The following is an 11,895-nucleotide window of genomic DNA, read 5'->3' as shown; positions in this document are numbered from 1 at the left end:
GCTGCGGGGGGGGGGTCTGTGTCCCAGGGGTCCCCCCAGCCGAGCTCACAGGCTGCTCAGAGCCCCGAGCTTGCTGAGCTGTGGTTCCTGCAGCAGCCCCTGCCCCCAGCACAGCAGGGGCTCCCGCTCTGCCCGGAGCCCTGGGCAGGGGCAGCCCGGGCAGGGATGAGCAGCAGCTGCCCCAGCCCCGGGCGTGTGGCATGGGGGGAACTGCTCCTTTCCCCCTCACAATTCACCTTGCACACTGTCTTATTAGCTTAGCTGCTAACTGAGGCTGGGTCTTTGCTAGTAAGAAAAGCAGCCCCTTGGTGGGTGGGGTTTTGGCATTTCATCTCTGTTCCAAAATGAATAATTTATACGAGCCTTTATTGGAGCCCAGAGTTACACAATAAATGTTCCATGCAAACATGCTCACATATTTCTATGTTAATATCTCTCCAGTGAGTTTCCCTGGCAGGCCAAGCCAGGCTGGGATTGCCACATTGCTTATTTACGTAAAATATCATAATCTCACTTTTATTTGCATTTCTGAAGTGCCATTAGGGTGATTTGGAGCACACGAGCCCAGCCAGTGCATCCCAGCTGCAGCTCCTGGTCCGGGGCAGGAAAACACTTCCAGGACTCCAAGGCAAGACGTGGCCAAGAGCAGGAACAGGTTTTTGGCAGCCGGGTGCTGCAGGAGGGCAGAGCCCGAGGGGGGTTAATGCCAGGGTGGGGGAGCTGAGCATTCGGGTGCTCCCAAGGGGTGGTGTTTGTGTGGGGCTGAGCAGATGGAGATGGGAACAGCGTGTGTCCCCAGGAGCTGCTGAGCTGCAGCCTGAGCTCACCTTCCTGCCTTGCTGGGGGCAACGCAGCCCTTAAGGCAGTTTAAATCCAAGGCAGCTCTTGAAAGAGGAGGGTGGCAGCTTGTAGCAGCGATAGCTGGGCTGCCACCCCTCCCCAAGCCAGCCTGCTCTTTAGAGATGCCTTCCTTTCTCAGTTAGGTGAAATTGTACCCATCTAAAATGATTTTATTGCTTAAATCCCAATTGTATCCTCCAGAGACTAATTACCTTCTTCCTGCATTTGCATCGTTTACATTCAAGTCAGTTTAAGAGATATGTGATGTTTTGGAAGGAGATGAGAAACTGGGAGGCAGAAATGTTTTAAGTAAATGGCTTGGAAGGAAGATGGGAAAACATGTGGTGAGTGCAGCCATTTTGAGATGGGTTTGATCCTCTTTCCCATCAGGACTGGGAGAAGGGAGGTGATGGAGGGTACGTGTCCCTCAGGTGAGCACTTGCCACTGTCCCACCTACAGAAGAGGAGGCTCCAGCAGGAGTGAAGGTGTGTGGGTTGTGCTCCTCTGAAGCCCCTCAGACAGAAATGAGAGGCAGCAGCCCAGGGCTGCTGTGCCTGTCTGAATCCAGATGTCTGGCTCTCATTCAGATTCATGCTACTTCCACTGCTCACAGCAGAGAGGCAGCTTTAAGCAGGCAAAAATTATTTCCAAGTTGTTGCTTTGAGCACCGTTGTCTTCAGCCAAGCTAACTGCTGATGGGGCTTCTGATGTCCTTGGTGTGATTTGAGCCTCTCCTTAAAGCTCAGGATTATGCAGCCACAGGTCTCAGTGACAGAGAGGAGGGAATAGTCCCCTTGCAGCCAGGATGCCTATTGATATGACTTCTGCTTTGCTCTGCTCCAAAAGAGGATATGGAAATTATTTCCCAGGCATCTGTGCAGGCCACTCAAGCCTCCTAACTTGATCATTTTAAGCATGTTCTCATCTGCTTTGCTCTGTCCCTGCAAAGTCCACCTGGAGATGATGTTCCAGTTCAGAGCTTTCCTGGCCCGTGTGGCCAGTAGTAACAGCTCTGCAGACCAAAGGTGGTTGGGATGTCCCCTGGGCTGTGGCCAGAAGCCTTCCTGGGACTCAGCAGTTCCTACTGGTTACAGTGGCTCTCTGGGGAGCAGGAACTTACAATGTCACATGTGAGCTCAACAGGAGAAGCTTCTAATGAAAAGCTGCCTGAGAAATTTAATTGAATTTATTTGACAAACACTTGCAAATCTAGGGAGCAAGTGCACAGGTACCTGGAAGAATCACTTCAAAGAAAGGCTACTGTGGCTGCTGTCACTTGCTCTGCTCCTTTTTAGTATTTTTTTTTCCCCTCTTGAAGCTGCTATGAGCTGCAAAGCTGGTGAGAGAGGACTTAATTTCATTCAAAAGCAAACTCAGAGGCACCTGGCATGTTCTGGAGGATCTCAACAGGCTGTCATTGTCTGGCTCTGCCACTGTCTGGGCAAATTTAGCACAGAGCCACTGGCTGCTCTAATAGGAGTGCTGTGATTTCAGGAGAGCTGTACATTTATATTCCCCTCTCAGTGCAATAACACACCTGGAGCTGTTGCTTTAGCCAGAAAATGGTTCTCCCCAGTGTGCTGGGGACTGGGCGAAGGTGGTGGCACAAACAGGATAAGGAATGTTAGATAACGTGGGTGTTTCACAATGTGCACTTAAATCTTGAAAGAGCAGCATCCCTGCATCACAGGAGCTTAAAATTATCTTAAATCTGGGGAATGTTTTCACCTCGGCACACTGGGATTTGCGTGGGGACCTCACTTCAGCCTTAATGGGATGTGTGAATTTGGAAGGTATCCTAATGCACCGTGTCTCTTGTATCTCTTGTCTAAGTAAAAGGACTTTGAAGTTTTCTCTTTAATCACAGACTTGTGATCTGGAATAGACACTCTTGTACTGAAAAACATCTACTTTTAGATCCACTCCTTGGGGCACCGAGTGACAAAGGCCTGTCCCTGGTCTCTGCAGGCAGTGAGCTGCTGTTGGGGGGCACAGCTGCATCCCAGCCATGGGTTGTGCTTCTCAAGTCACTTCAGCCAGCCAGAAAATCTCAGAAATGCCTCACGGCCCCACAAGGATTCCTCTTCTATGGGCAGGTAAATTCAAGCAAGAAATCTTGTGCTATTATTCACTGCTTAGCTTGGAATAGTGTTTTCAGCCTGTGGGTTGGGTATGTAAGAGAGGTCCCTGCTCTGAACAACCCCAGTTCAGATGAAGTGGGTGGCAGGGAAGGTGCTACAGGCTGGGTGGCAGCAAGTCTGTAGGTCCCCATCCCTGGCCAGGCCCTGGCCAGCTGGATCACTTTGGGAAATTCCTCACAGAGCTCAGGACCAGGCTTCCCTGGTCTCAACACCAAGCTAATGGCTTTGGCTGTTGCTGCTACCCTGCAACTGTAGGAGTGCTCCTTAAAGTTGCTGCTGTAGTGGAATAAAAAGTTATCTCTAACCCCCTAGGGATTTGGCAAAGATGCCAGCTCAAAAACAGTTTGTAATGAGCTTTAAGACATATTAATGAAGAGAAGTATAATAATTATTACTGAGTTCAATTACAGCCCTTGGATTACAAATACTCTCCCACAATCCCTCAAGAAAGAAATGCATCTTGTCTCTGCAATTAAATAAACTGCATATCAAGGGGAGGGAGGAGGATTAAGCTGTGGAAGAAAGAATTGCTTCAACTTGACTGTGGTGGCCCCTCTCATCTTCCCAACCAGCTATCTCTGTTTTGAGGTAAAGGATCCCTGCTCAGCACAGTGCAATGGCAATGGAAATATTATTTGGGAAACGGGTTGTTGGCTTCTTTCCAAAGTCTTCAGCATCTGTAATGCAGCAGTTGCCATGTTAGTAGAATCTAATAAAGCCCTTTCTGAAATATTTATGGAAGTGCACACCTGTACATTTCTGTTTCCCAAAGATGCAACCTAGGCACTTCTTAAGGGTTTTTTTCCTTCCCTGGCTGCTGAGCATAGAGACAAAATTGAGGAATTCACATGTTACCCACAAAGGAGCGTGACTGAAAGCACCAAGCAGGAAGGAATCTGTAGCTGCTAATGCAGAGCATTGCCACGGGTCAAGTGCTGGGGAAGCTGCACATTGAGGGCAGGGAGCTTGATCTTGACAATGCAGTGGAAATGTCAGGCAGCAGGTCCCGGGAGAACAGCGAGATCCAGGGGCTGGAGCAGCTACTGATGTGCCTTTGGGTTTCTTGGCCAGAGCAGCCTGCCTCTGAGGGAAACTCAGAGCTGGTTCTCAGCTGTGTGCTGAGCAAGGAGGGGCACTGTCTTTCTTTCTCTTGCAGTCAGAAGCCCATTAGTGGGAGGATCACCCTGCCATGGGTGCTGGGTGGCGAGGGGCCAGGTGCCCACCCTGGGCAGCTCTGCTGGCTGTGATGCCAGTGAAGTGTCTGCTACCAGTCAGAGCTGGGGGAGCAGCACTGCTTTTAACCCTAAAATCTACCCTGAAACACTTCTGACATCCAGATGCACCCAGTTAAGCATGAGAGCAGAAGTCCTTGGTGACATTGTGGCTGTTTTTCTGCAGGACATGAAGCAATGACACCCCAGGCGAGTGCACGGATGCGTGTGGAGCCTGACAGCAGCAGGATGGGTGAGTTACCAGCTGCCTTCTCAGGCACTGCCTGGGAACCTGGTTTCCTCTCCTGTTAACCAGGAAGGCAGAACCACCACGTGTGCTGTAGTAGCTTCTCCTCAAATACAGCTATTGTCTGCAGACAGTGGTTTGTCTGCCTGCACTAGTCTTCTCTGGAAATGACAGAGCTAATGCTTGTTTAAATTCTCTCAGAACCTACTATCTGAATAAATTTCTTGTACGTTCTGATCCATGTGAAATCTCTCCTACCTAGCCTGGTTTACACACTGTTTCAGGGCTTGCTTTTGATCACTCTGGCTGTAGGACATTTGTTCATACTGTGAACCCTACTTATTTGTTCCTGCGAGTGTGTTACCTGTGGGGAAACCTTTGTCCAAATAATCTCAGATTTCCTAAAGAGACGGAGAGCTGCTGGCTTTGCTTTCTAGTTGAACTGACAGCAAGGAATAGATTTATTATTCTATTCATTGGTGGCTTTCTATTCATGAATCATCACATAAAATCAAAGTGTCAAAATAACATCCCCAGTGTGCCAGCCACAGCTTCTGGCCACCAGATGGATATCCTAGGAACAGATATTTTTAGTTGAAAGAATGACCAGCAAGGGTTATTTAGTGAAGATGATGACCCATGACACATGATAAGAAGAAACCAGTGCCCAAACTTTTCCTAGAGAACCTGAGAGGACTGGAATGATGGCAGCCACCCCTCAGGCTGCTGCATCTCTGCTGTGTGCCAGGCTCTGCATCCTGCTGGGCTCCCCAGAGATGAGCACCAGGCTGAAGACACCCCTTCTGGGGAGAGCTCTGCTCAATCCAGCCCTCAGCCTGTGCCCTGGGTAAAAAGCAGTCTGCACTGTCACTCACCTGCCCTGCCTGCCCCCGGAGACAAGGGGAGGGACAGAAAGATGTGGCAATGTTTGTGTTACTAGCCCTCTTCTAAACTCCAAGCCTTCTTCCTAGATTTAATTGTGACTCTGTTCAAGTATTAAGCACCATCAGTGCCCACAGAAGAGGGCCCTGGGAACTCGCTGCTTCTGAGGGCATTCTCAGCTGAAATTTTTGTCCCCTGATGTGATTGTCTCTGTCTGAAATGCAGCTATTGCACGCCAGGACAGAGTCTGGACAGCCACACATTTTCTTTACACAAGCAGTGTGGATGGCAAGGGGCACAGCGACCCTGCCAAGAGGTGGGAGGTGAGTTTAGAGCTGTGACATTGTGTAACAGAGCTGCTTCTGGAAAACCTGCTCCAAAAGCATCAGTACACAGCAGATCCACCAGTGACTTCTTGATGGAGGCACACGTGCATGCAGAAAACACTTAAACAGATTGTAATGAAGGTCTGGCTTCATTACTGGAGCCTCGCAGGGCTGATAACGGAATCGCTCCTGTTGCACTCGGGTCCCCAGTTGGAGTGAATGTGCAAACACGTGGCACTCCAGGACACTGGAGCAGTTGTCTTAGCATGAATCCTGCCAATGGTACAATATTGCTTGTTGTTGCATGAACAGAACATGTCTCCACTGATTGTTTTTCCCTGTTCTGTTGAGATAGATGCTGTCTGCCTGCTGGTAGAAGGTCTTCTCTGAGGCACAGTAACAGCTCTGTACATGTAACCTCTGGCACCAGTAATGGAAGGTAAAAGTAAATCCAAGTGCGTTTCACATACAGGAAGGCTGCTCCATTTCTGGAGGGAGTTTGTGAGGCTGGATGAGAGACTGGCCTCAGGGGCCTGTTCCGTGGTCCTGCTCTAGGCTGTTTCTACTGTAATTATCCTTTTTTTAATTGGGGGAGTTACTGAGCTGTGATAATACTCCTGGAGTGGCTTAAACTCCTATGCCTGTGAGATTCCAGGGAAAAACATGCAGAGATGCTTCTTGAGGAAAATGCTGATGTTTTTTTGCTCTTGTAAGAAGGTGCCACCTGGCCCAGCCACCCTCTCCATCTCAGATTGGTGATCACCAGTGGGGACTGCACCTCTGCTCAGGCCAGTTCTGTCCTGGGAGATATCATTGGTCTGCCCAACAACTAGTGACTCTTAGGAGTCAATAATTCAATTGCTGAGGCTTTAGAAACTTCATGCATTGAATAATCACAAGTGAAGTGACAGAAAATGAGCAAGAGTTAATTATACGACAGCGAGGGAGAGTGCCAGTGCGTAGCACTCATTTCAAAGGCAAATAGAAATATTTATAGACTCAGGATTGCAAAACTTGCCACTGTGCTCTGACATGAGATGTGCTGCTGATTCACAGAGCAACGCTTTTGGGGGGGCTTTGCCTGCCATGTGGGCCACAGCTCTGCTAGAAGGTAAGTCTCAAGCTGGATTTGAAGGCATGTCCTCATGCAGTAAGATTGGGTAAAATTTTGGAAAATCAGAATTTAAGGTATCCTGGCAATCTTCTATTTTCACTCCCTCTTGGGAATTCTCTCTGTGTTGCTCATGGTGTTTGTTCCTTGGGTCTGCTGTGGCTCCCTGTCCTGCACTGTCCCACACTGCTGGAGTTTCTGCTCTGTTCCAAAGCCCAAGGAGAGGTCTACAAGGTGAAGGAGCTGGGAGAGGAGACACAGGAGACCTCCTGGGAGCCTGCATGTGCAGAGAGGTCTGAAGACTTAAAAATTATAAACACCTGAGAGCAGCCTCCCTCCTGCAGGATGCTCCCCTGCTTCCCTGCCCTGCTCCTGAGGATTATCCCGTGCTTGGGAGCAGTTGTGAGGCAGCACAAATCCTTTGGTGGGGTAACTTGTCCAGGGATTGGCATCACTGCCCTCCCAACAGTTGCAGACTCGGCCCTTGCTCTTTTGTATTGCTCATAGGGACTGACTAAAGGGAGCAGAAAGAATCTGCTGTTCCCTGCAGACAGTACAAGGAAGAAAATAATTTTCCCAACTCGAAAGCAATCTCCACAGATGGGCTTTTTAGATGGGTTTCCAACCACCTCCCTTTGGAGACCACCATGCAGGCTTTAAAGATTCCTTTATATTTTTAGCAGCAACATAATAGTGGTGGAAATTTAATAAACTTCACCATCAAATATTTATCCCATTACACTGGCTCAAGTAATTTAAGCTGCTGAAATCAACATTGTGGTTTTATTTTTCATGAGTCTGGTGTAGAACAGCCTCTTCTATCATTGTCTGGTGTGCATGGAAGAGAGTTGCATTTACTCAGAGCATTTTTAATCTCCCCAAGGAAACAATGTTAAATAATGTACAACACTTACTAAATTGTTACCTGTCACGGGTCGAAAATCTGGGCCCTGCATCGCCTGTCTAACACTGACCCCCAGTGTCTGGTGGGTGGGTTAAACCGAGCTGGGTTAAGCTAAACTGGGTTAAACCAGGCTCCTGCTGCCCTGTGCTGTGCCCAGCTTTGCTCCTGGGTGCAGCTGGACGGGGAGCGAAGTTAAAGAGACTGTTCAGTTGGATGTAAATTAAAACATAATCCCTGGAGCAAAAGAATATGAAAAATAAGAAGGTGGTGGGAAGAGAATTCTTGTTTGCGTAACTGCAGTTAAAGCAACTATGAAATTAAGTCAGGAAAAGGCTTCTGTAAGCTGTTGCTTTTTCATGGGAAGGCTGAGTTGCCACAGCCCGTGTAATCAGATTCTGGGAGCAAAGGTAATGATTTGGTTTCAGTGGGATGCTTTGTGCTGAGACAGGTTTACTGGCATTTGGTGAAATCCTTTAAAATAATCAACACTACTCAAAGCAGCTCAGATCTTTGGAAGAGCAGGAAACCTGGGGCAAATGAGGTGCCCTGAATTCCTTGGCTGGTGCTTGCAGGTTTGCTGTGTAAGTGCTAGAGATGGTTGTGAAGTGGCAGAGAGAATCCAATGGCTGGGGCAGGGGCTGGCATCTCCAGCTGTCCCCACCACAGGGAGGTCAGTGTGACAAGCTCTGCAGCCAGGCAGATATCACAGCCGCTCAGCTGGGGATGGTTCACTGTACCCTCTGATCCTCAGATGTCCCTTTCGGTTCTCATTAATGAATCTCATAGTTTCTCTCTTCGCTGCTCTTTCTTGCAAAGCCTATGTACTCCACTCAGTTGTGTTAATTGATTTATTCAGATTCTGGCTTTCCACATCTGGTTCTTGATAAGGTACCAGACAGAGAACTAAAATAAGACTCAAAAAGTGATTTCTCACATGGCGATCATAAAGTTTCACTATGCATCTATCAGAAATTCCCTATTATTTCTATGTGAGGGCTCTCTAGTTCCTGGTGTTAAGGCTCAGGCCTTACTCAGAGTGGTGCAAAGGCACCCCAGAGAGCAGTGTTCAGGAGAGCTGCACCAGAGGGTTACAGACCCCCTTGGATGCTTTGGTTCCAGCTGGCACATCAGCTCATCAGAAATTCTTCCAGGAAACAGTGCCTCCAGGAGCCCAAAATCAGCAGTTCAGTATTCACTGTTATTACCTGAGCTGGCATCACAGCATTGTTTGATAGGAGAGAACAGCAGCTCAAAAGTTCTATCTTCAGATTTTAAATGAGTGACTGACTCTGTTGGTGCTGGCTCTGGGAGGAGGGGGGAGGATGCCATGGCAGGCAGCAAGGTCCCTGAGCCAGGCAGGATCCTCCTGCTTTCTCCCCAGGTGCTGCTAATGAAAAATAATCAGCCACCTTAACCAAAATCAACATTTCTATAGCAGGAAAAGACCAGCTATTGCTCCTTCTGGACACCTGTTTAGTCTGACAGACCTCTCCTTTAACAGTTAACAGCCAGTATGTTTACAGGCAACACTATTTTTTGGCTGCTGTCCTTAGCATGTCGCTAATGTTTAGCCAAATGAACTGGGAGGATTTTAACAGACAGGGACACTGGTGCAAGTGACAGGCACAGAGACAAGTGCTGCAAGAAGCTAATTTACACATCGCATTTCACAGCCTCAGCCTCCCTTCCTGCTCAATAAGCTCATCAGCTGCTGCTTTATACCCGCCAGCAGCTGCCATAAAAACCAGGGGGCTCACAACATCTTTTCTTGCCTGTCTGCTTAGACAACAGATTCTAATAAAACCCACTTTTTAATATTGTTGAAAATAAGCACTCTTTTATGTGGAAATGTGCATTTAATGTAAACAGTTTGTGCAGCTCTTGGTCTCTTTGAGGGCTGCCTGGCAGCCTTTCAAGTCACTCAGGAGATGCTGCCTGATGCTGAGACATGGACTGATCTTGGGGGGGATCTGTGTTCTCTCTTGCCTCTCTGCACTACACGACAGCTGTTTCCTCAGAGAGGGATCCAACCATGCTTCAGAAAACGTAACGACATCTGCAGTTGTGAAATTGCCACCATTTCCCTGCAAAGACACGCGGTTCCAGGGCAGAATGTGGCAGCAGTGATACCAGATCTCTGTGGGGGAGCCCCTGGTGTTCTGGCTTCACCTGCACAAAGTGCTTTGTGCCTTGGAAGTGTCTGAGGCCACCCCAGGATGTCTTAAGTGTTCATGGTTGTGTCTCTGCACCCCCAGGTGCTGCCACAGAGCCCATGTCTGTGCTGGGCCACTCAAGCGCACGAGGCGTTTTAGGGCTCACTCCTCTGTCCTCATCACTCGAATATACACGTTCATTTTACAAACCAGCAGTGCAGTGAAAAGTATTTATTAAAATTTTAAAAGTTGTTGTTTTTTTTCAAACTGTTTTCAGTTGGGGGTAGGGGGAGAATTGAAACTGCAACCAAGCTTTCCAGCTGCAGAAATGTTCTTCAGCCAGTTCCAGTCCTCTTCTGTTTATGAGACAGTTAAAGTTTTCACTGCCTAATAAAAACAATCATCTGTATTCCGTGGCTGCAAGCAACAACACTGTGAGAGAGCGAGAAGCTTTTGGAGGAGAATATGAATTATCTCAGCCAGAGAACAAAGCACAGAAGGACCCCTGAGCACCGAGAGAAATTGCAGTGCAACACACCAGGCGTGTCCCCAAACCTCTGCAGCTTAACAGGGGGACTGGATGCTTCTGAGAAAAAAATACTGTTCTTGGATATTCCCACAGGTGCACTCTTGCCACTTATTTCTGCAATTTAAATGGTTGCTCATGTTTTTAAGGCCAGGATAAACAGAAAAGCATTTTATCAGCAAAGCTGGATTGAGGAGAACTGGCAATACCCTCAAAACACTGAGACTTTGTGGTGCAGCTCTGCAATGAGCAAGAAGTAAAAACCTGCTGTAAAGAAACAAGATCCTGTGCTTTCAGATGGACAGAATTATAAAAATCCCCGCTGTGTCCGGAAAGCACAGAATTAGCAGAAAAAAGAGCTGTAGTTTGAGGTGATGGATGGAGCCCCTGGGTCCCTCCTGCACCTCAGGGCACCGCACGCACCGCTCCTCGCCCAGCACAGCGAGCGGAGGTAATTACATACTTAAATCTCACAGAAATTCATCTGCCACCTTCAGAGCCCTTGAAGTTTAAAGAAGAGTTTGAGTTACTGACATAATTTGCTCCCTGAGGGCTGTGGAAACAAGGCGAGAGGCCTCTCTGAACAGTAACTCCCTGACTATGCATCTTGTGACACAAAGGGAGCGGAAGGTCTGAAACCGCTATAACCTGTGTCAGGCTTGGGGTTTTGTGGGGGTTTTTGTTGGGTTTTGGGGGGTGTTTTTTGGGGGGGTTTTGGTTTGTTGTTGTGAGAAACATTTGTCATGCCAATTAACAGGCCACACAGATCCTTCAAGGAGGCACAGTTTAATTACATTCTTGCAAGAATGGGTGACCTAAACAAGCAGGCACACCCATAGTCAGGTGAATAACTGTTTATATTCCCTATTCCTGACGCAAATTTCCCTCCCCTGTTTCCCCACTGGCTGGGCACTCCAGGATTCCCAGGCCCTCTGACACTTCGAATTATCCTGTAAGTTCCCCACCCCTGTTTACACATTCCATTCTAGCAGTTTACTTTTTACCTTTAAAGGTAAAATTTTGACCTCTCTTGCCCCCTGGGCTGTCTTCCCAATTAACAAATCTGCTGGTGTCATCCTGCCCTGACAGCAAGACAGAAGTGGCTTTGTTTTTGGGCCATAAATCCTTCTCCATGTTTGGATCCCCAGGTGGAGCCCAATTAAGTCCCTCAGTTTCTTGGACCGTAAACCACCCCAGGTGTTAGATATCTTTTCTCTTAAACAAACTATTATATTCCTAACACTAGGGTATATATATTAAAAAAAACAACAAACCTCAACAATATGCTTCTAATACTACGACACAAACCCAACACTAAACCAAACAACACTAAACCCAACAACACTAAACCCAACACTCTGCTTCTAACACTAGGATGCAAAAAACAACACCACGTTTCATTTCTTAACAGGTCTGAAACCGCTATAACCTGTGTCAGGCTTGGGGTTTTGTGGGGGGTTTTTTGTTGGGTTTATTTTGGGTGGTGTTTTTAGGGGGGAGGGGGGTTGGTTTGTTGTTGTGTTTCTCTCCCCCCACAGGGCCCGAGGAAGAGG

The 11,895-nt window shown here is 47.9% G+C and overlaps 1 protein-coding gene across 1 annotated transcript in view; it reads left to right on the top strand.

The window, feature by feature from the left end:
* Nucleotides 1–11,895, top strand: part of LOC104395585 (chromosome unknown open reading frame, human C1orf174) — a 112,100-nt gene that overhangs the window by 98,479 nt on the left and 1,726 nt on the right. The gene's annotated exons all lie outside the window — the stretch shown is intronic.

The sequence above is a fragment of the Chaetura pelagica genome, unplaced genomic scaffold (genome assembly GCF_000747805.2).
Source record: "Chaetura pelagica isolate M959 unplaced genomic scaffold, ChaPel_1.0 scaffold159, whole genome shotgun sequence".
Taxonomy (NCBI): Eukaryota; Metazoa; Chordata; class Aves; order Apodiformes; family Apodidae; genus Chaetura; species Chaetura pelagica.
The sequence above is the reverse complement of the archived record's forward strand: the minus strand, read 5'-3'. Positions and strand labels throughout refer to the sequence as shown.